Consider the following 20,629-nt stretch of genomic DNA (forward strand, 5'->3'; position numbering starts at 1 on the left):
GCTGTGCCACCCCTCCAGTGTCACCTCTGCTCAGAGCCCTTCCCTAGGGCTGTGCCACCCTTCCAGTGCCTCTCCAGCGCCTGCAGGAGGAGCCCAGCCCTGCTGCCTCACTGCTATTACCTGCCCAGTGTCCTACACTTGCTAAGGGATGCCTGAAGTTCAGGATAATCTCTCCACCCCATAGGAGAGATCCCCTGCTCATGGGATCCATCAGCTCAGCCAGGGCCAGAGGGCAGAGCCTGGGCTGGAAAAGCAGCAAAAGCATCAGATGAACCAACAGGGAAAGAGTTTGCTGCTCCACTTGTTCCAGTATAGCAGCCTCCACTTTGAGTCCCCTGCACAGGAATAGCAAACACCAACGGATTAAGGAATATATGCCTTCTCATAGAAGCACAGAATTATTTTTGTCTCCAGGCCTCCCACACACATACTCACATCTTTTCTCCCATGGAGTTTCAAGGCTTTTCACGAGCCTGTGACATCTGCTTACCAACATTTGGTGTAAAAATATCGATATCTGCTCTGCATAGCTGTTCTGAGTGCTACATTTACCAGCCAGTAAAGATCAGGAGTCTCCTGGGAGCTGGCTGGATCAAACTGTCATGATTTCAGCACTGCTTTGCGTCAGACAGCAGAATTTAAAGTCAAAACACAGATAGTTCAGGGAGGAAGACAATGTGAAGCCCTGAGTCATACCCTGCTGAGGGTGAGGAGAACAGATTAATAGACAGCAAACATGAATGAAACTGAAGGGCTCATTTAGTCATGCGGCTGCTTCTGAAACCCAAAATAGGATTTATTTTTAGTCGCTGGGCATGAAAAGAGGATTTCTTTGCACTTTGCCAAGGAGAAGTTGAGAGAAGAGTTTTAATTAGCATGGGGCAGGCTCCCCTTTGCCTTGACACCCCGAGGGCTCGGCTGCAGCACTGGCTGTGCTCAGGCTGGGGCTGCTGCTCTCAGCCTGCTCCGACAATTCGTCATCCAGGGCATGCTGCACAGCCCAGCAGCTCTCAGCACCATTCACACATGGAAGAGGCAGCCTTCACTGCAGCCCCAGCCCACTCTGCCAAAGCTGAGGCACAATACTCTGCTTGTAGCCAGGGGCTTTGTCTGGGGAGCTGCTCTGCTCCCCACTGCTGGCTCATGGGGAAGGGAGGCAAAGCAACCCTGTCGTGGCAGCTGGAGAATCTGCACAGGCTGACCCCAAAGCATTGGAGATTACACAACTGAAACCCTCCAGAGCAGCAGCAGCCAGCAAAACTCGTTTGGCTGTGCCCTCCCAGTGCATGCCAGCTGCTCCTGCCAGGATCCTCAGCTGGTGTGAGTGCCCAGCCTGGGGTTTTGGCCACCTTGGGGTACCTGGCTCAGCCAGGACTGCCCTTCAGTGATGGTTTCTCATGAGAGAACACAAAAGTTCTACATGGGAGGGGAAAAAGTTTGCACAGCAGTGATCTGCACACACATTTATGTGAGTTTTCATTTTAAATAAACAGAGAGAAGTGCTTTCACAGCTGTGCATGGGATTAGGTCCATTATTTAGTCCTCTGCTAAGTCATTCAGCAATTCTGCTCTGCAGAAACTTCATGATCTTGGGGCTAAGTCATTTCCATTCCTTACTTACATTAAACCCTCATTAATTTTTACATTAATCACTCACAAACATGAAGAAGCTCAGTGATTTTGGATCTGTGTGTCTCTGGCAGAAAAGTGCCCATTTTGTTATCTGCTGCCTTGTCTGACAACACAGAATGGGGGTTAGAGGAGCCAAATTGCCACTCCAAATTAACACTTCCTCTTTTTTTTGAGAGTCCAGCCATTCCCAAAGCACGAGCCAGCATGCTGGCATTACTGCACATGGGCAAAGGTTCTGCCATCCCCAAGCCATCAGGGCAACAGGTGCTTTAGCAATGGAGCATGTGAGAGTTTATGTGCTGAAGCTGGGAGGGCAAAAAGCCCAGCTCCGCTCTGTGCCATAAAACATTATCACCATTTTCTTGTGCATTGTCCTTGTCAGGGTCATTTGTTTCCCTGGTTTCATCACAGCCCATTTTGTGACCATAGGTTTGTCCTTTGCTCAGTACATTTGTGCATGAATTCCAACCCTATTGCTACAGTAATTTATACAGATCTGGGTCAAAATCAAACCCAGTATTTGGTCAAGAATGTGACAAAAATAGGCGAAAGAGACTCAGTGCAAGGCACAGGACAGAGACAGTCTTATGGAATTCCCTCCTTCTACAAGAAAAGAGGAAACAATTTGATTTGTTAGCTTGTGTGGACAAGGCAAAACCACTTCATGACGTGGCCTTTTTAAAAAATATATACTAAATTAAAAGTTTAGTCAACATAATTACAAGTGATTGCATCAAAAAGAGAGCACAAATTCATGTCCTCCCACGTGGTTATGGCTGTTAGCATTTGTCACATCAGCATTAAAGCAGAAATCTTGTTGTTTTAGGGTTCAGCTGTGCTGACACTGATTTTCAGGATGTAGACCTAAGGAGAGCTGGCTGGCTTCAATGGCAGCTTCCCTATTCAGTGGCTGTGGAATGAAGGCAAGCCCAGAGTCTCCGTGCAAAAAGCAGAACAGATGCAGGTTAATCATTTACCCCTCACTGCTGCAGGCTGTACTCAGGGGTGAGCACAGAGCCAGCACAGCCCACTGACCCACTGACACCCACTCCTGGCTGCTGAGGGTGTAATGCCATCCAACAGGTGTGCAGGAGGCAGATTGTGGGCAGCAGGAGGCAGAGAAATCAAACAGTGATCTGTGAGCTGCACAATTCCTCAATGGACAAGTGTACATGGAAAGGCACCATGCTCCATCCAGCTGGGTACATGGCACAACGCGGCATCCATCCACTGCAATATTAAGAGCTCTGTTAACATGTACAATTTGCTTTCTCTTATCACTCAGTCATGGAGAGGTCTCTTGAGGCACGAAAAGACTGATGGGCAGGCTGCTCCCTTCTCTGGCAAAAGTCAAAATACAAGTGGTGACATTGTTTCTCCAAAAAGCCTCCAATCGACAGGACAACTACTAACATTTCTGCAAGCTGGGAAGAACATTTGTTTGGATGTCCAAGCTGTTTTAGATAGCAGTCTCACACCTCTCTCAGCTATAAGAGCCTTGACTGGCAAGTAAAATCCATATAATCAGGTGAAAATGCTGTGATTTTCCCCTGAGGTAAATACTTTCTGTCTTACATACCTGACTGGTAAGTGCCTGAGATGAGCTGAGTGCCCTTCCCAGCCCTGAGGCTCCACTTGGGAGGGTACATTTGTCATAATTGTAGCTGGCGCCTTTATTTTGAAGCAGTTCTGGTGCTGCCACTGTGCTGCAAAACATCACCCCAGGTCCATCCCCACAGCAGCAGGGCTGCAAAGCCCAAAAAGCACAGCCCAGGAATTGCTCACAGATGCAGCCTGCATCCCCAAGGACTCAGGGGCCATGTCCCAAAAAAACACCAGGTATCCTGTCATCTGCTCGTCCTGCATTCAGCGTGATGCTGCATCATAGAAGTGTTCTGCCCTCCCAGAATAAATGGTTTAAAATTCAAGGCAAAAGCAATTCATTGCAGCTGTTTAAAATCAGGTCACGAAGCCCTCAGTGAATTGCTGTCAGCACCACCCCAGTGTGGCTCACAGGAGCTCCTGTGTGGATATGGGGTCACAGGGAGCTTTTGGCTGCCTCTGGGTTTCCACCAGAGCACCTCAAAGATGGACCAAGAGACCAGGTGTTCTGCCTGGCACTGGAGATCTTGTCTGAAGGACTAAATGGATTCCTTGTGCACACCAGGAGGTTTTCACCTTCTGTTGCAGATGTAATATTGATGGGGTTCTCAATTGTACGTAGCCATTTCAGGATGCTATTGTATGAAAAACACACAAACAAACCAAACCCAGCCATTCCAGGTTGCTGATGCTTACTTTGGATCAGGGAGCCAGGACCAGTCTGTTTGCTGAGGTGGATTCTCCTTGGTTTCCCCCAGTGTAATGAAGCCTGTTGGTACAGAAGCTTTGTGGGGCCCCTGCTGGCTGGGCTCTCTCAGGTCTTTTTCCTGGAGAAGCACAGAGAGAAGAAAGAGAAAACAATTCTCATCTCTACTTGCTGCTCCTGTTGCTTTTGCACATGTGGAATGTGTCAAGGAGATTGGTTACCTGAAGTGATTGGGCAATTGGATTCTGCTGAGGATTGTTCGGTTTCCTTGGCCAGCTGGAAAAAGCTGTGTCCTGGCTGTCTGGGGAAGAGTCACGAGTTTTCTTTAGTATGTAATTATAGTATAGTATCTTTTTAGTTTAGTATAGTATAGTACAGTATAGTATAGTATCGTTTTAATATAGTAATAGAATAATATAATAAAATAATATAATAAAATAGTATTGCAATATTGTATTATAATAATATATCACATAGTAATTATACTATAATACAATAATTATAATAATATGATAATTATAATATAGTATAACATAATATAATATAGTATAACATAATATAATATAGTATAACATAATATAATATAGTATAACATAACATAATATAGTATAACATAACATAGTATAACATAACATAATATAGTATAACATAACATAGTATAACATAACATAACATAGTATAACATAGTATAACATAACATAACATAACATAACATAACATAACATAACATAACAACAGTAAAGCAATTGTTCAGCATCTTGAATGCATGGAGTCAGATGCCAGTCACTCCCTGCATCAGGGGCACCCTGTATTACTGTGCCTGGTGGTCCTGGCAGGTACAGACTTGGTCCTGTGCACAAGCAGAGCCCCCTGAGCGCCTGGGAAGGACATCAACCCCATTTTATGATATTTTTCGAAGCACAGAGGTATTTTGTATGGGACAGGAAGAAATGGGGAGGAAGATCTGTAACGTGAGGAGCAGACACAGCAGGAGCTGGTAAGGGAAGGCAGCAGGCAGGGATGCAGCTGCAGTGCCTGAGCCAGCAGAGCACAGAGACCAAACTCCTCTGGAAACCACAGACACAGGCTGGAGCTGGCAGGAGCAGATGGTGCAGGAGCTGAGGCAGGAACACTGAGCCTCTCTGGGAGGCTCTGTGCCAAGGAGGTGGCACCAAAGGGTAATTAGGCTGATGAGCAGTGATATGAAATGTATCAAATGAGGCTTAAATGTAAGAGCAATCGTAGGAAAAATTAGTTGAAGGGAGAAGCATAACAAAGTAAATCCCAGCACAGGGAAGCAGAAATACAGAACCTGCTCCCAAAAGTAAATCCATATAAAAACTCCACTTATGGTTCCTGATTTTACCTACCAAGCACACATGAATTCTAGCCATTTATTTGCTTTTAAAAAAGCAGTAAACCCACAGGATTCAAAATATATTCTTCAGCTGTAACGAGACCAAATATATTTGGAATGTGCACAAAATTAAAAACATATCTAAGAGCTTTGAGCAGCAGTCAGTGTTTGCTGAACGAGAGCCCTTAACCATGATTTTTAATTAGTATTGACAAAAACCTTAACACTAAGTTTATGTTGTTACTCCTCACAGCTGCACAGACAGCCAGGGCTCAGAGATCATCTATCCACAGCAACACTCAGACAGTATTAACTTGGAAACCAAACACAGCTGCAGAGGCTTCTCTGTGCCAGTGGCATCAGACAAAACCAAACAAACAAACCAGACCTCTTTTCGTAATTATTTTAACCAAGTCCAACCATTCCTTTTACAAAACAATGACACTTCAGGAGAAGGGAGCCAAAAAAAACCACAAGCAAGCAAAAAATTTTCAGGCAGACATATAATAAAACAAGCATTCAAATTTGATTGCTCTGTTGATCATCAAAAGCAACACCTACAAAGCTGCCTACAATCCACTGATAAATCTGGTATCTTCCCATGGCTATATTGCATATTAGCTTAAGACTATTCTGACCTACAGAGTAGCTGTTGAATTCATACTTTGTATTGTGCTGAAGTAAGTCTTAAATTCATAAAGCAACATGAATTTTAATAATGCTGAGCAAGTCTTGCTTGACATATCAGCTGGATTATTTTAAAAAAGATGGATCACCAAATACAATAGTATATAACCACATGTGCAGAAAATTGTAGACTGCCCAAAGAGGTGGTTTGATCAGGTTTTTTAGGCAGAAAACAATGCAAAGCAAAGCAATTCAGGCTACATAGTTTTCTGAGTCCCTAAATCCTTACACAGCACAGACAAAAGTTCTGAGATGACCCTGTGCCTTAGTGAGGTCTCCAAGTAGTTAGGGTGCTGTGAATCATTCCTCTCCAAAACTTACTTTCATTGTCTTGTGAGTACAGAGGTTTGCAAAGTAGTTGCCATTCCTATACATTTCTTTCTGCTTCATTTAGAGGCTACCAAGATACCTTAAAATAATCTGGAACAGCTATGATATAGAAACAACTACAGCTGCAAAACAGCTAGAAAGAACCTAGAAAGAGCCGGGAGTGCTTGTTTTGCTGGGTGACAGCAAGGAGGGACATCCACTGTTTTGCACAGACAGAGAGAAGGCAGACATGACTGTAAATAAGAACAAGTGCAGCACTTGCAGGGGACAGAAGTGGAGGATGGTTAAATTAACCTTTCTCAGACCACTTCAATGCTGACACATTCTAACATATTTTTTTTTTCTGCAATCTTCCCTCCCCTTCATCACATTTCTGAGCATTCTCTGCTGTGTCTAACCCAATGAAACCCTGACTGGGACCAGCAGAATCTGCTATGAATAGTTTGTACTCTAGTATAGCTGTTTGTGTAAGGATTAAATCTCATTATACCAGTCTGGGGGAACATACAGCATTTTCTTCTGGTCTGAGTTCAGGTTAAAAAACCTTTATATCTAAGTAGAATTCTGTCCCTCTGTTTCTTTCATCCTGGTTTGCAGTATTTAACAGCTTCCTACTACAGTGGAGTGTAACTCCTCCTACAGAACAACTGCCAGAGTAGAAAACAAAGCAGCTTTTCTTACCAAACTTTCCATAATCTTCCTGCAGACTTTCTTGTAGCAGTCCAGGGCAATCAAAGCCTTGGTGACCTCACTGCTGAATGACAGTAACCCTGTGACCATTCCATTAATGTTATATGAACAAAAGTTCTGTAAGCTATTTGCCAATATTTGTTATTTAGAGGCATTTAAAAAGCCACCTTCACAGGAAGCCACATCACAAAGAGACAAGAATGTTTCCTTGACCAATTGTTTGCTGTTCTCTGGTGCAACCCTGAAATATTTTGAAGTGGTTTGCTTATGACTCAAGAAAGGAAAAAATAAGCGAATAAAGAAGGAAAGATCAGAGTCAAAGATTTTGCAGTTGATGCAGTCAGCTGACATTCGTGACCTCTTGTGCTGTTTAAAACTAGACTGAAGGTGCAGAAGGCAAAGGCAGAGTAGCAGATGACTGGTAAGACTGATGAGGGAAAGAGAAGTTTCCAAAAGTGCACCGTGGCACTGGCATTAGTCAGGCACACAGAGAGCTTCCAGCTAAAGCAGCAATATTAGCATGCAGTGCCTGACTACATTTTCATTTGAAGCTCAGCAAGGCAGGCTCATTCTCTCCAGCAAAGTCAGGCTGATGCATTCTCCCAAGAATCATGTCTTACAGAAAAATAACCATGAAATATTAATCATTTCCTATTTAGAGCTACAACTGTCACAAAAGATGCAGCTCTCTCATGTACGACCTCTTGCTGAAGAACTGCATATGGAGCACAGCAAAGCTCCCGTGCTTCCTGGGCAGAGAAAAAGCCTGGGATGTGAGCAGGAGCAGGGACAGTGCTGAGTGCTGTGGCCAGAGCCAGCCCCGAGCATCCCCTGCCCACTGCCAGCTCAACCCAGCTCCCTGCACCGTGTGCCCCGGGTTTGGAGCCAGGGAAATGCTGCCAGAGCCTGCTCAGAGCTCTGCACAGAGAGGCTCAGGATTGCCCCTCACAGCAGGGAGCACTGCCATCCCTGGCCAGCAATGAGCTCTGTCAGAATTCAGGACATCCCTGGGCAGCAATGAGCTCTTTTGGAACCCAGGACATCCCTCTGGCTGCCCTGGATGGCTCAAACCCTGCCAGGGGGCTCACAGACCTTGGCACAGAGCCCAAGACCCCTGTGCCTTTGATTGTGACCCATGGAAAAAATTACCAACCTTATATGAGGATCTACAAGCCACAAAAGTTTAAGTAGAATAATAGTTTGTCACAGGGTGAAAAGTAGAATTTTGGGGTTTTTAGAATAGGGGCTTGGGGTCCCCAAGATGGAGGAATTTGGGCATGCCTTCTCCTTCTTTCTCCTTCTTCCTAGCCTCCATCTTCTGGGTGATGATGGCACTTTTGGATTGGTTTAAGGTAGAGATGGACAGTCTAACATAGGTGATAGGAATTGGAAAATAATTGTAAATAATATACACGTAGTTTTTAGTATAAAAAGACAACACTGCCCTGAGGCCGAGCAGTGTACCTCTGTCTGACCTGCTGAATGGACCTCAGCAGGCCAGGGAAAAAATGTTATAGATAACAGAAAATAAACAACCTTGAGAACCAGAACAGAAGAATCCTGACTCCTTCTTTGGTTGCTGGGCTGGGAAAAGAGACTGACACATCTCGGGGTCATCCTGACCACAGAGACCCCCGAGAGAACACAGCAGTGAACAGGAGGAGGGCACAGAAATCCCTGAGCGAGGGTTTGTGCTCAGAGCACACCCCTGGCACTGCTGGAGGATCTCCTGGAAGCTCCATGTGAGCCTGGGAGCTGTTCTTTCAGCGACTTGCAAGGACTGTCATTCAGGCAGAGCTGCAAATTATGAGAAATAATGTCTCTGCATAGCTGATAGGCAATCCAGAGCATGGAGCCATTTGCATAAAACACTCATTGTCATTTCACACATGCAGATCTCTGGCAGTCAAAACCTCACAGCCGATCATTCAGGCATCAAGGGAGAGAAATTAAATCAGCTGTTTGCCACAAATAACTCATCCAGTTGTGTCTGACAGGACACTGCCTCATCACTGGATACTGTCAGTGCTCCAAGGTATGACCTGTGCCCAGGATCTCAGGGCATCAAACCCTGTGTGACATCTGAAAACACACGCTTGGCTGCTGCAAATGGGCCAGGAAAATGAAATTTTTCACATGGGTCAGGGGGAAAAAGCACTCCCAAAATAAAGGTGATGTTTACCAGGCAGAATTGGGTGATTTAGACCACAAGAAATTAATGTCTGTAATTGAATGTTTGTAACTGGGACACTTTTGTGTTTGATGACAATTTTTTTCTATTATCAAATACACTTTCAGTCACATATTTATTGGGTTTCTTCTGATCTTTCTCAATAACAATTATATTTTTATCTGAAATAGAGCCTCTTTTTCACAATATAGCATTTGTTGCATATGCAATTTCTTGAAACTATGTGATTCTGTAGCACTTTTCCCCTCCTGATACAATGGAAATTAATTTTTAGACAGAATCAAGGCATCCAGCTATTACATCTGTTACCAGGAACTTCTTGGAGACAGAGGGGGAAGCCATTTCAATGGAGCTGGCTTCTCCTGTTCCCAGCTTCTGTCCCTGCAAACAGACAGCTTTCCCTGCCCATCTCAGCCTGAGCATTAAGCATTCAAGACTGAGAGGCCCCTTTAATATAAAAAAAAAAATGACATAAAATTTTCAGCAGGTTTTGAGGGGGGTATGAAGGCAAACAACTCACAGGATAGAAAACTGCTCAAAATAAACCACGTGAAAAGAGAAATGTCACATAATAAAATGTACTGTGGCCCCTTGTGCTGTGGCTGAAATCAGCTGTCTATGGCTTTGTACAGAACTTACCTGCAAAAATTTCTGTTCTACAGCATTGTGGCATTACAGCAGCTCTAGCTCTGAAGCACAATGAATTTAACACAATTTAAAACCTAGTTGTTTACAGCCTAAATAAAGAACTTTTAATAATCTCATATCACAGGCTTTACATTTCAAGCTATACCACTGAAATCCAGTGGTGAGAACAAAAAGGCCAGGTTCAGCTCTTCAGAGCAGTGAATCTTTTTCTCCTGATGTGCCATGCACTGAAAGGCATCAACACTGTAACAAATATTAAGAAATCTGTCACTTGCTATCATCCAGCTGGAAAGAACAAACTCCCCAGGGCTCGCTGTTGACAGCACTGAAAGGAAGAGCCTCACCTGGAATCACACTTTATTTCATCTCAGGGAATGCTTCAGTGTGCAGCCCTTCCCCTTCAGATATGGGCAACTGGCTGTTTTCTGCACTAATTAAAGGATGTTAAAATGAAATCAGCCACTTCTTATTGCCTGTCTCGCATTCTGTGTTCACAGGCATGTTGAAGCACAGCCAGGGGTGGCTAAATATTAACCATGAACAGCTGGAAAAAGAAAATCAATAATTTCTAGATTAGTTGCCTTTTATTTCCCCATTCTAGTGGCTAGAATTTCATGTGACATTCACTTATTTACAATTCACATGGCTGAAGCACTCCTGGAACCAATGAATAACCACACACCCAGATTTCCCCCCTAAACTGAAGGATTGATGGGAGATGGAGCACTGGCTCCCTGTGGGCAGGTACATGTGTGTTTGCTGACAGGAATTAATGTTGGAACTAACCCAGCTCTGGGGATGCAGGGCTGGCCTGGCTTACCCCAGCAGGGTGCACAGCAGGCAGGGGCAGCCCCCAGCATGGGCTCACTGTGGATGTGTCCCTGTCTCACTGTGGATGTGTCCCTGTGTCACTCCCAGGTGTTTGGGCTCACTGTGGATGTGTCCCTGTCTCACTCCCAGTGTTTGGGCTCTCTCTGCAGCACACTGCTCCTTTCCTGGTGCAGCACAGGAGGGAGGGAGGGGGCTGGACAGAGCTTTACAAACAGCCAGGGCTGCACTGTGAGCATCAGCCCCAGGTACCAGTGTGCTCACACACTGTGGGGGACCCAGAGCCAAACCAAGGCTGCCTGAGCCCACAGAAATACCTGAGCCCTACCCCAGCCTCACCCTGAGCCCCACACAGCCCCTGCACATCCATGTGCTGTCACATTTCACTGTCAAAGTACATCACGGCCTTTCCACAGACCAGGCTCTCCTACAGAGACAAAGCCACACCAGACCTGAGTCAGAACAGGTACAAGAAATGCCAGGAATTTCCCCAATGGCAACCAGACTCATCCACCACCTTGCTTTGCTATGGCCCTACCAATGCCAGCTAGGTCTGTTCCTGCCAGGAGCATCGAATGGAGCCCCTGAGGCAGAGATGGGAGCACAGAGACACTGGGGGTGCAGCCAGGGCGGGGTGAGCCCTCAGTGCTGTGCCCAGCAGCCCTGGGCAGTGCCAGGGGCAGGCACGGACAGGAGAGCAGCATTGCCTCTCCCAGGGTTCTGCTGCCTCAGCCCTGCCCCTCCCCAGCACCAGGAGTATCAGAAGAATTTCACCTGATTGGCAGCAGGAATGACGAGCAGGACTCCATGATATCAGAAGGCTAATTAATTACTTTATTACACTGTATTATTCTGTACTATATTACACTGCATCTAAGCTGAAACTGCACAAGTACTCAACTGAACAAAACCCTGTGACTGTCTCCTGACTGACAGTCTGGCCCTGACAGGCAAGGAAATACCCCATCACTCTGGGTAAACAATCTCCACATTGCCCTCTACTTTGGCACAGCACAGGAGCAGCCAATGAGATAAGAATTGTTTGGATCGTTCTCTTCTCTGCTCCTCTCAGGTTCAGAGAATGTGAATCCCACACAGGGGAGCCCTGTTGTGCTTGCTCCCCCTCTGGAGCACTGAGCTGACTGCTGGGCCTCTCTGTCCACAGCACTGATCTGAGGTTTCCTCCGCTCAGGAACCACTGGGAGCCCCAGCGCAGGATCACTTGCTCAGAAATGCACCACAGCTGGCGTGATTGAGGCCTGCCAGGGAGGACAGAGCAGGGTGATAATGCATGCTGTCCCCACTGTGTGACAGCCAGCCAGCACAGCACAGACGGATGGCTGCTGCCTCTGACAGGCACCACCAGAAATCCTATTTCAGACAAGTCAAATCCATCCATTCCAGCTAAACACCCAAACATCCCAGTTCGGCAGCTCCATCTCCTTACTGACAACAGTGAAAGAAAACAGCTCAGATATCAGTCACACAAGTTTCTTTTTGCTGTTGGCAAGTTAAGAAAGCGTGTTCAAAACAACAGTAAATAATCTGCCTAACAATCAGAAATATCTGCATTGTTTTGTGCCTCTGTTACAGCACTATTCTCCCTGGAGATCCTTCAGTGGCACGGACTCACTCAAAAAGCAGTAGTGCAAAACCCCACATGGCACACAGGCAGCTTGTTTGTCACACAGGCTGCTCTCTGGAGCCCAGGGTCTGAAATGCATCAGGATAACACAGGAAACACGATCAGCAGCAGTGTCTGCATCTGCCTGATAGCAGCACACAGAATAAGCACAAATTAAGAAACACAGGGCCTGCACTTGGCTATGTCGCAGCAAAGGTTATCTTCGTGCCAGCTTGTCACCTGGATTGATTCTAATGCCTGGTAAGTCTCTGCTAAAGGCACAGAGCTACCCATCTGCAAACAGGAGAGAACACAATCTCTACATTCCCAGATACAAAATGTTTCCAGCTCAGGTGGCTTTCCCTGTTGATGAAGCTGAGTCACACAGGTGCTGGGGGTGCACATGGAGCTGCTCTCAGCCCCCAGCTTCTCTCACGTTACCAGAACAAAGGGTCAATAGTCACAGAAACTCATTGCTCCTGCTGCAATGGGAGAGGTGAAACCAAGGGAGAGGGAGAGAGGTGAAACCAAGAGTGATTCTTGCTCCAGGGGAATTCTTGCCTTTATTACCAACTGAAATCACAGAGAGTGACCACTGCCATTTAAAATCCTCTCTCTGTGCTTTAACTTCTGTTCCCATGGGGGGATTTTCCCACTGCTGCAGTGGAACTCCACGTTGCTCTGCCACTGTTGTTCAGCAGCACGGCGAGCACTGGGAAGCCATCCTTGTGAGGATGACCCTCCTCAGACTCCCCTCCAGGCTGGGCTCCTCTCGCCCAGCACTCTCTGGGGCTGCAGTCAATGCCATTCCCAGGCTGGCAGCCCAGCCACCCCAGGGGCAGTTTGAGAGAGGTCAGAGCTGCTCCTCTTGCTCTGGCTGCCCCCAGCTCACCTGACTGCACACTGCACATTAAGAGAGCTCAACCTGCACAAGGTGAACACCACCCAAAGTGATCACATTTTGAAAAAGCCAGCCCAAGTGCTGGAACACATTAGTGACACTCTGGAAGATTTCTGCTCTGTGCTATTTGCAAAAGGTGACACCAGGTAAAATCCAACCCACCACACCCACACATTCCTGCTTATCAGCTCATGCTCAATTTCAGGCACCATTCAAACAAGAGAACACAATGTTTTCATCAACATAAAAGATCAATTATATTTTTAATTAAAATGACTGGTTTCAGGCTGAAATGGCCTTTGTAATGTCTCTGTTGCACTGGAAAGGGATGAGAGGTGAGGAATTTCCCTAGCTGCTGCTGGTACCAAACTCTGCTTCAAGGTACCCCATGCAAGAGTGATGTCAATGCATGGGCTCAGCCTTTAAATCCAGCTGAAATTTTAGAAGTACCTGAGTTCATATGAAGAAATAGCAGCAGTGGCAATGACCACCATCAGTCCCAAAATAGTTTTAATCACTTCTTGCTCCACCTTTACTGTAATTAGCTGAGCCTTCCTTTGCAATAATTACACGTCATACCATGGACAGATGGCTTTTGATTTAGTGATCTCCTTCAGTAACTAATGGTAAGATTAAGACAGTCCTTCATTAAACATTAATGATTAATACATCAATACATCTAATAGCTAAAGATATTACAGTAGTTTCTTCATATTCAATTATTGTCCAGACTGATGGCTCAGGAGGGCTTCCATAGGGATGTGGGGGTTCTGGGAAAGGGTTAATCATCCTTCACGAGTCGCTAAGCAACCCTGCTCTGCTCCTGTGGCATGTTCTGCCAGCCAGAGCCTTGCAGTGATGCAACCTCTCTGCATCTCATCCACAGAGTTGGCTGAAAACTTGCCTGCCCAAATAGCAAACCCCTGGGCTGCTCACAGACTTAAATTTAGCTTCTGGTGGCTATTAGTTTTCAGATTGATTTATAGCATTTAATTTTCTGTTCCAAAACACACTGTTTTGTAATATGAGTTAAATGATGGAAAAGAGGTCTAACTAAAATGCAGCTGTAGAACTAAGAACAAGAAGCACTAATATTCCTCAATATTCATATCCCACCAATAAGCCACTTCAAGAGACATGAAGTCAAATATAACAAATAAAACAAACTTGAAAGAGTGCAGGAATTCAGAAGCCAGGTTCAGGCTTCAGGAACAGTCCCTTCTCCCTCCCAGAGGGAAAAGAGAGGTACAGGAGGGTACAAAGAGCTTCAAGCAGCTGCACTGGAGGTGCAACCCAAACCACATCAAGACTGCATCAATCATCAAGAATTTCTAAGGGCTGGTAACTCATCAATCAGTCTTATTTATTTGTGTTCATCTGGCAATACATAGCTCATAAAGACCTTAATCAGAGGGAAGGATGCCTCCTATAATGAGCAAGGCCATAAAAATCAGGGATCTGGGAAATGTATTTCCAGCCTTTGAAAGTTAATTTTCAGGGACTCACTTCTGCACAGACTTGGGGAATGTTTAAATCCACACATGAACATCAAGACTGTTTCAGGCACAGCAGATGTAAATCCTTGCTCAGCCTCAGTCACTATCAGCCAACCTCTGTGAAACAACCCAAAATCCCTGTGCTGCCAGCATTCACTAGCAAAAACTACTAATCAGATTTCATGGAGCCAGGTTTGGCTTTGTTTCCTGCTAATTTCCTTGCTGCCTTATATAACACAGTGAGACCTGCTTACAGTGATACTCTGTTCTGTGTTTGTCACAGGGGCTGTATCCCCAGCGCTATTCTGTTCTGTTTGTCACAGGGCAGAATATCACTGCCATAATGATATTCTGCCCTGTGATATTCAACCACATCAGCTTCTGGACTTGCAGCTGGACCAGGGAGACCTGTGGGATGCAGTCACCATGACTGGAAAGACAAAGAGTGGGGAGCTAGCAGCATTTCTGGAAGCAGAACCAGCAGATGAAAAAAGAGCTCAAAGAGCCAGAAGGAAACCTGGGAAGAGGAAAGCTGAGGCAGGCTGGAGATGTTCCTGATGGTTATTCCCCTCCTGCTCAGACACAGGAGCTCAAAGGCTCATAAATATGGACTCAGTCAAGGTCCTTCCTTCACTGCACACTTCAGCTTGGTGCTTGACTTGCAAGGCTGATGATATTTAAAATCCTTATTGGGGTTTGTTTCTGCCCTGGAAATTGTGAAAGAGAAATTCAGCTCTAGCTCAGATGTGAGCCCCTTTGAAGTCCTCATGGCTGTGTTTCAGTCCTTGTTCAGCTGTGACCCACTAGCCAAAGGAAACCTGAACATTTTTAAGCCAGGCTTTCAAACACACTGGCTAATCTCTGTGGTTCATGGTGGTTCAGAAGGGACAAGCAGCTCCCCTGTCTCTGAGTGAACTCCCTCCAGTTCACTGAAGCCAGGTAGACTCCAAGGGCCCAGGAATGCAGCCAGACCCTCTCAGGTACTCCAGCAGAGGGATGGACAGTGACTCAGTGCACAGAAGTGGAAGTGAGTCATGAAGCAGCATTTCCCCTTACTGAGCCAGCGCCCTGGCTGAGCCAGGGCCTCTAACACCAACCAGATTACATTGGATTGCTGCTGCTTTTTCTGAAAAAGCTAATAAAGAGATAAAGCTGGAGAGGAGAGCTCTGAATGCCCCTCTTGGAAAGGCAGAGCTCCCCATGCCACCAAGGCCACTCTCTCACACAGGAGTAGAACACCCTGCAGCAGGGACCTGCACTGCTTTTCTAGCAATATGAAAAGAGAGCTGGAATGGGCCTCTGAAGGCTCCCTCCTGCACAACAGCATTAGAAACAATTAATTAATTTTATCTAAATTACTTCTATAGGACCAGGAAATGCATACAGACACCCTGAAAAACCAGGAAACCTCAAGTAGTGCTCGAATGCATGAATAAGACATATACTCCCCCTAACCCCCACAGGCATGCTGCAATACAGTCAGACAGGGATCTGGGGCACAATTATTCTCTATATTTTGAAAAAAACAAGCATAACTGGCAGCAACATGCATTTACTAGGGAACAGTAAGGTTGTCTTTCTGTGTGCCATTAATTCACCTGTACCTTTTCCAGCCTCATAACCCACATTTCCCCATCAATCTCCTGTTTCTGTATCCAGATCAGATCTGGTTTAGCTCACATTGCCACAGAACTCAACAAACCCTCACTCCACTGGGGCAGATGGCTCAGAATATATCAAACTCTTCTCGTGCAGTTGCTCCCAGGCATCTTTCACTGAAAACCTTCCCAGGGGAACTGGGCTAACCTGTCACCTCTTATTTTAACTTATTTTAAAGGATGACTATTGAAGATAAAGAAAATGAACTACTTACAATAAGTGCTGACTGATTTTTTTGGGAAAAAATAATAATTTCTTCAGCAGCTCTAAATTCTCGTAACCCTACAATCCATTGCTATACTTATAGCTCCACATATAGCTACATTTGATATTTATGTCTAGTCAGGCTCCATTTAGCCAGGGAAATGCCACTCCATGGAAGGAAGCCATCTGTTCCACAACAATCAGGTTGACCTTGTTTCCCAGCAGGCTGGATGTAAAAGAAGGGCATGTCTTTGTCTCTCTGAGGACACAAGGAGCCACGCTCTCAAAATTCAGAGCAGCTTCACAGGGACACTCAGAATCCTGCACAAAGGACGTGACGGGCAAGATCAGGCTGCCAGAGCAGGGAGTGCAACAGGTAATTCCATCTTCATGGGCATGGAGTGAAGGCAGGAGGGATGCTGAGCATCCTGCTGGTGTCTCCTGGGAAGCAGGGAGCAGTTCATCCCTGCACCAGAGCCTGAGCTACCCATCTGCCTTTGGAACCTGTGGGAACAGCTCCTGCCTGATGCACTGGAGCCATCTGATGTAGCTTCCATGGGACAGAGCCCTCTGGAAATCCCACAGTGCCTGATCAAGGATGGAAGATGAAAGAGAAACTAATTTCTGACCTTAGAAGGAAAGAAACTCATCCCCTCAGGCACGGGAGAATAGGCACCTCTGTAAAGTTCTAAACTTTTAAAATTTAACTTCTGAAGCTCTTCTTTTTATTATAAAAGAAACAAAGAACAGAACTATCAGAATCCCATCTCTGAGCGCTCTGTCAATAATTAATGATGACACACCTAATGAAGCCAGCTCTGGCATTACAGGAGCTCCCTGGTGCTTTGCTGTGTGAGGAAGGCATTGTCTGCAGCCCTGGGTAGAGCCTTGGCTAGCTCTCCCAAGCACAAACTGAGGGGACAGAAGGGAGAGAAGAATCTGATGATTTGACCAGCAAACTGTGGTGCCTTTTCCTGCACAACACTGGGATCACTCATGAGCACCAAGGAGGCAGCAGCCAGGATGTGCTCAGATGAGAGGGCCTGAGGGAGGGAACACCCACCCTGCAATGCCACAGGATCAGGCTTGGACACTGATTTGTGCCAAAGACACTGATTTATGCCAAAACTGCTGGACAATTTCTGGGTACTGTTGACTTGGGCTGGAGAAAGATTCCTGAACCCACCCTTTAATCTCAGTTTGTTCTGGTCCTTTGTGTTAATCTTTCTCCAATTATTATTTTTCCAGACAAACTCACATTTTTGCTGAGCACAGAGAGCAAAAGATTAAATGGCTGGCTGAATCAGTCATTAAAAAAACCCCAAAAGCCTATACTTGCTTTGCAATTAAGAGAAAAAAATGTGTCTGGAGAATAGGGAGAAATTTCAGACTTGTTTTTAAACCTTTCCAGCCCTTCCCACAGAGAGTGCTTCCAGCAATAGAAATGTCAGAGCAAAGGCCATCAGCTGTCCTCATGCACAAGGCAGGGACTCCAGGGAGGGAGCTCAGAGGCTCCCAGGTGCTCAGGATTACGTGCAGACCCAGGCTTTGGTGTCCCAGAGGATTTCTTGTTGCTGATGGCTTCTCAGTGTTGTAATCCACCTCCCATGGCCATTTTCTCTGGGTGGCTTTTAATAACCTCTTCTGAGTTTTTTGCTTTCTTGCTTCCACATCTGTCCAGAATTCCTTCTCTATTTTTAATATGATATTTGACTACACAACACATCTGATTTCCCAGGGAACAATAGCTCTTCAGGAGGACCCTTTTTAATGAGCAACTAAAAAAAAAGCATCTTCTGTAGAACCAACATTTGAGATGAAAAATATTGATTCCAGAAACAGTATTCCATTTAGATTTTAACTGGTTTCCTGATTTTCTTTTATTCCCACACTTCCTAAGTTCCTGTTTGATTTCCCTATTTTCAATATTCCTCAGTTTTTGCTGGTGTGAGACCTTCATTGTTACTGCATGTCCTACAATGTATGCTCCATCTGCAAGCAACACTATTTGCTTTGCTGACACCTTTTCCCCTTCTGTATAAATAACCACCCTGAGCTCTGATATCCAAACTGGGCTCTATCCCACAAGATGGAGTGGGATATCTGTCTAGGCTCAGTGCCTTGTGATGCTGAAGAAGCCAAATCTCACAATAACAGGTGTTATTAATAAAGCCAGGTACACTTATAATGTCATTTACTTATTAGAATCACATCTCTCAATATGCAAGTCTCTCCAGGGCCTGAAATTAATAGGAATTTGAACATAGGAATCTCAAAGGCTCAGAAGGCAAACATGAGAAGTTTCAGAAGAGATGTGCCACAGAACTAAAGTTACAAATGACCCATCCTCAGACACCCTTTTTCTCAGGCTTTGATTCTGTGGGGCACACAGTCACTTGGTTCATGGTCTCCAATTGTTTGTGACAGGGTATGTACAGAACCTCTCACTGCTCACATCTGTAAATTGAGCTCTACCACTGCCAAAATCAATGCAAACCTCATTTCCTTCTGATCCCCCTTTCCACGGGGGTTTGACAATGCTCCCCACTCACTAGAGCATGGCAGTGACCTGGGGAGGTACAACCCTCATAACTAGGACTGCTCTCCCCACCCTTCTGGCCCTGGTTTCCCCACCCAGGACAGTCAGCCTGTTGCTGGCATCCCATCCCAGATTTCACCATCCCAGTGAACCCCCCTGCTCCCCTCTATAGGATTTCATGCATCATCTCCTCTGGGCCTTTGCTGTTACCCCTAAATATCCAAATAGGAGGCCTGGCCCTGCCCAAGGAGCAAGGCCAGCTCTTCTGAAAGGGTCCAGACTGGCCATTGTATCTGCAGACTGAGAAGAGGGCTCTGGAAATCATCTCATTGCAGAAATGGCAAATCATCAGCTATTGCAGCTCCAGGACAGCTCTCTTCCACAGGGGTGGCATCTGGTTTCATCTGCCAGGATTTTTTTATCTATCAAGAATAACTCAGCCCATTGAATGAGCGCATGTAGAAGTTGGGGCTAATGTGAGTATGGAGGAGCTGATATAATCAGTTAAACTTTGCACAGATCAGTTCAAGAAAGCAAACCCACAGTAAATTTGCCACAGTGCTGAAAGATGAAAAACATATCCAGTTTTCAACAAATCATTTCAAAGTTTCTCTTTCAAGAGCTGTAGTTAATTAGGCTCTGCCTACATATCCCTGGGCTTTCACAGGTCCACAAAAACAATGCCCCCAGACAGAAAGGTTCATCAGACTCAAATGGTTTTGTTGTGTGGGCTCTTTCTTATTTGTCTGACAGGCAGAACAACAACTTCCTCATCACAATGTACAGATAATTAAAGTCAGGGTTTAAGCACTCCTACACTCCCCATGGTCCCACACTCCAACTGTGTAGGCAAAGCTAAACCTCATATTTTGTCAAGACCAAGCACCATCCAGTTCTAAGGCAGCTTCAACTGACCACCTAGGGGTTGGGATTGCTTTGGGAGTAAAACTGCCCATCTTCTTCTACCTCTGGGTAAAAGGCAGCAGCTCTTGTCCAAGACATTTAAAACTAGAGAGGAAAAGTTCAGCAGTGAATAATTCAGTATTTAGGAATTTATCCAGTTTTGACCTTGTCTGAAATAAAAATCCGACTCACCCAAAGCAGATCCAATGAATTCTTTGATCATGGCATGTTGGCAGCTGAAGTTTAAAGCTCATCACAATGAGTGCAACAACTCCTGTCATGACACCAATTCAGCAGCAGCTCTAAGTGATCCAGTCATCGCCAGAAGATGTTTATGAACAGGAGAACTGTCAGTGAACAAACCTGGACAACTCTGAGGGGGGATGGAATGTAAGAGAATAGAGATAGTGCAGAAGGCAGTCTCACCCCTGAGGAGTTGCAGCTGTACCAATCACCAAAGATTAGGAACAGGCCTGCCCTTAACAGGCCACAGCTGTGTCCAATAAGGATGAGTGCTATAAAGAGTGGGTGAGCTGGGTGAGGAGGGAGCTGGAGTTTGTTGGCTGTGGTGTGAGGAGTTGACCGTGAGAAACCACTAAGAAGCTACGGAAGTTTTACAATAAAATGACAAC

General features: G+C 45.5%; 1 long non-coding RNA gene across 2 annotated transcripts; it reads right to left on the reverse strand.

Moving 5' to 3' along the window:
• Positions 1-805: 805 nt before the first annotated feature.
• LOC135451694 (uncharacterized) lies at positions 806-20,421 on the reverse strand. Of its 2 annotated transcripts, none has more exons than XR_010441405.1 (3): positions 20,190-20,421; positions 4,162-4,237; positions 806-4,061 (listed from the first exon to the last, which is right to left on the reverse strand). It is a non-coding gene; the product is annotated as an uncharacterized LOC135451694 (long non-coding RNA). The 2 variants fall into 2 exon arrangements; XR_010441404.1 differs by having other exon boundaries at positions 4,162-4,241; positions 20,190-20,411.
• Between the last annotated feature and the right edge of the window lie 208 nt (positions 20,422-20,629).

The sequence above is a fragment of the Zonotrichia leucophrys genome, chromosome 9 (assembly GCF_028769735.1).
Source record: "Zonotrichia leucophrys gambelii isolate GWCS_2022_RI chromosome 9, RI_Zleu_2.0, whole genome shotgun sequence".
NCBI classification, from domain to species: Eukaryota; Metazoa; Chordata; class Aves; order Passeriformes; family Passerellidae; genus Zonotrichia; species Zonotrichia leucophrys.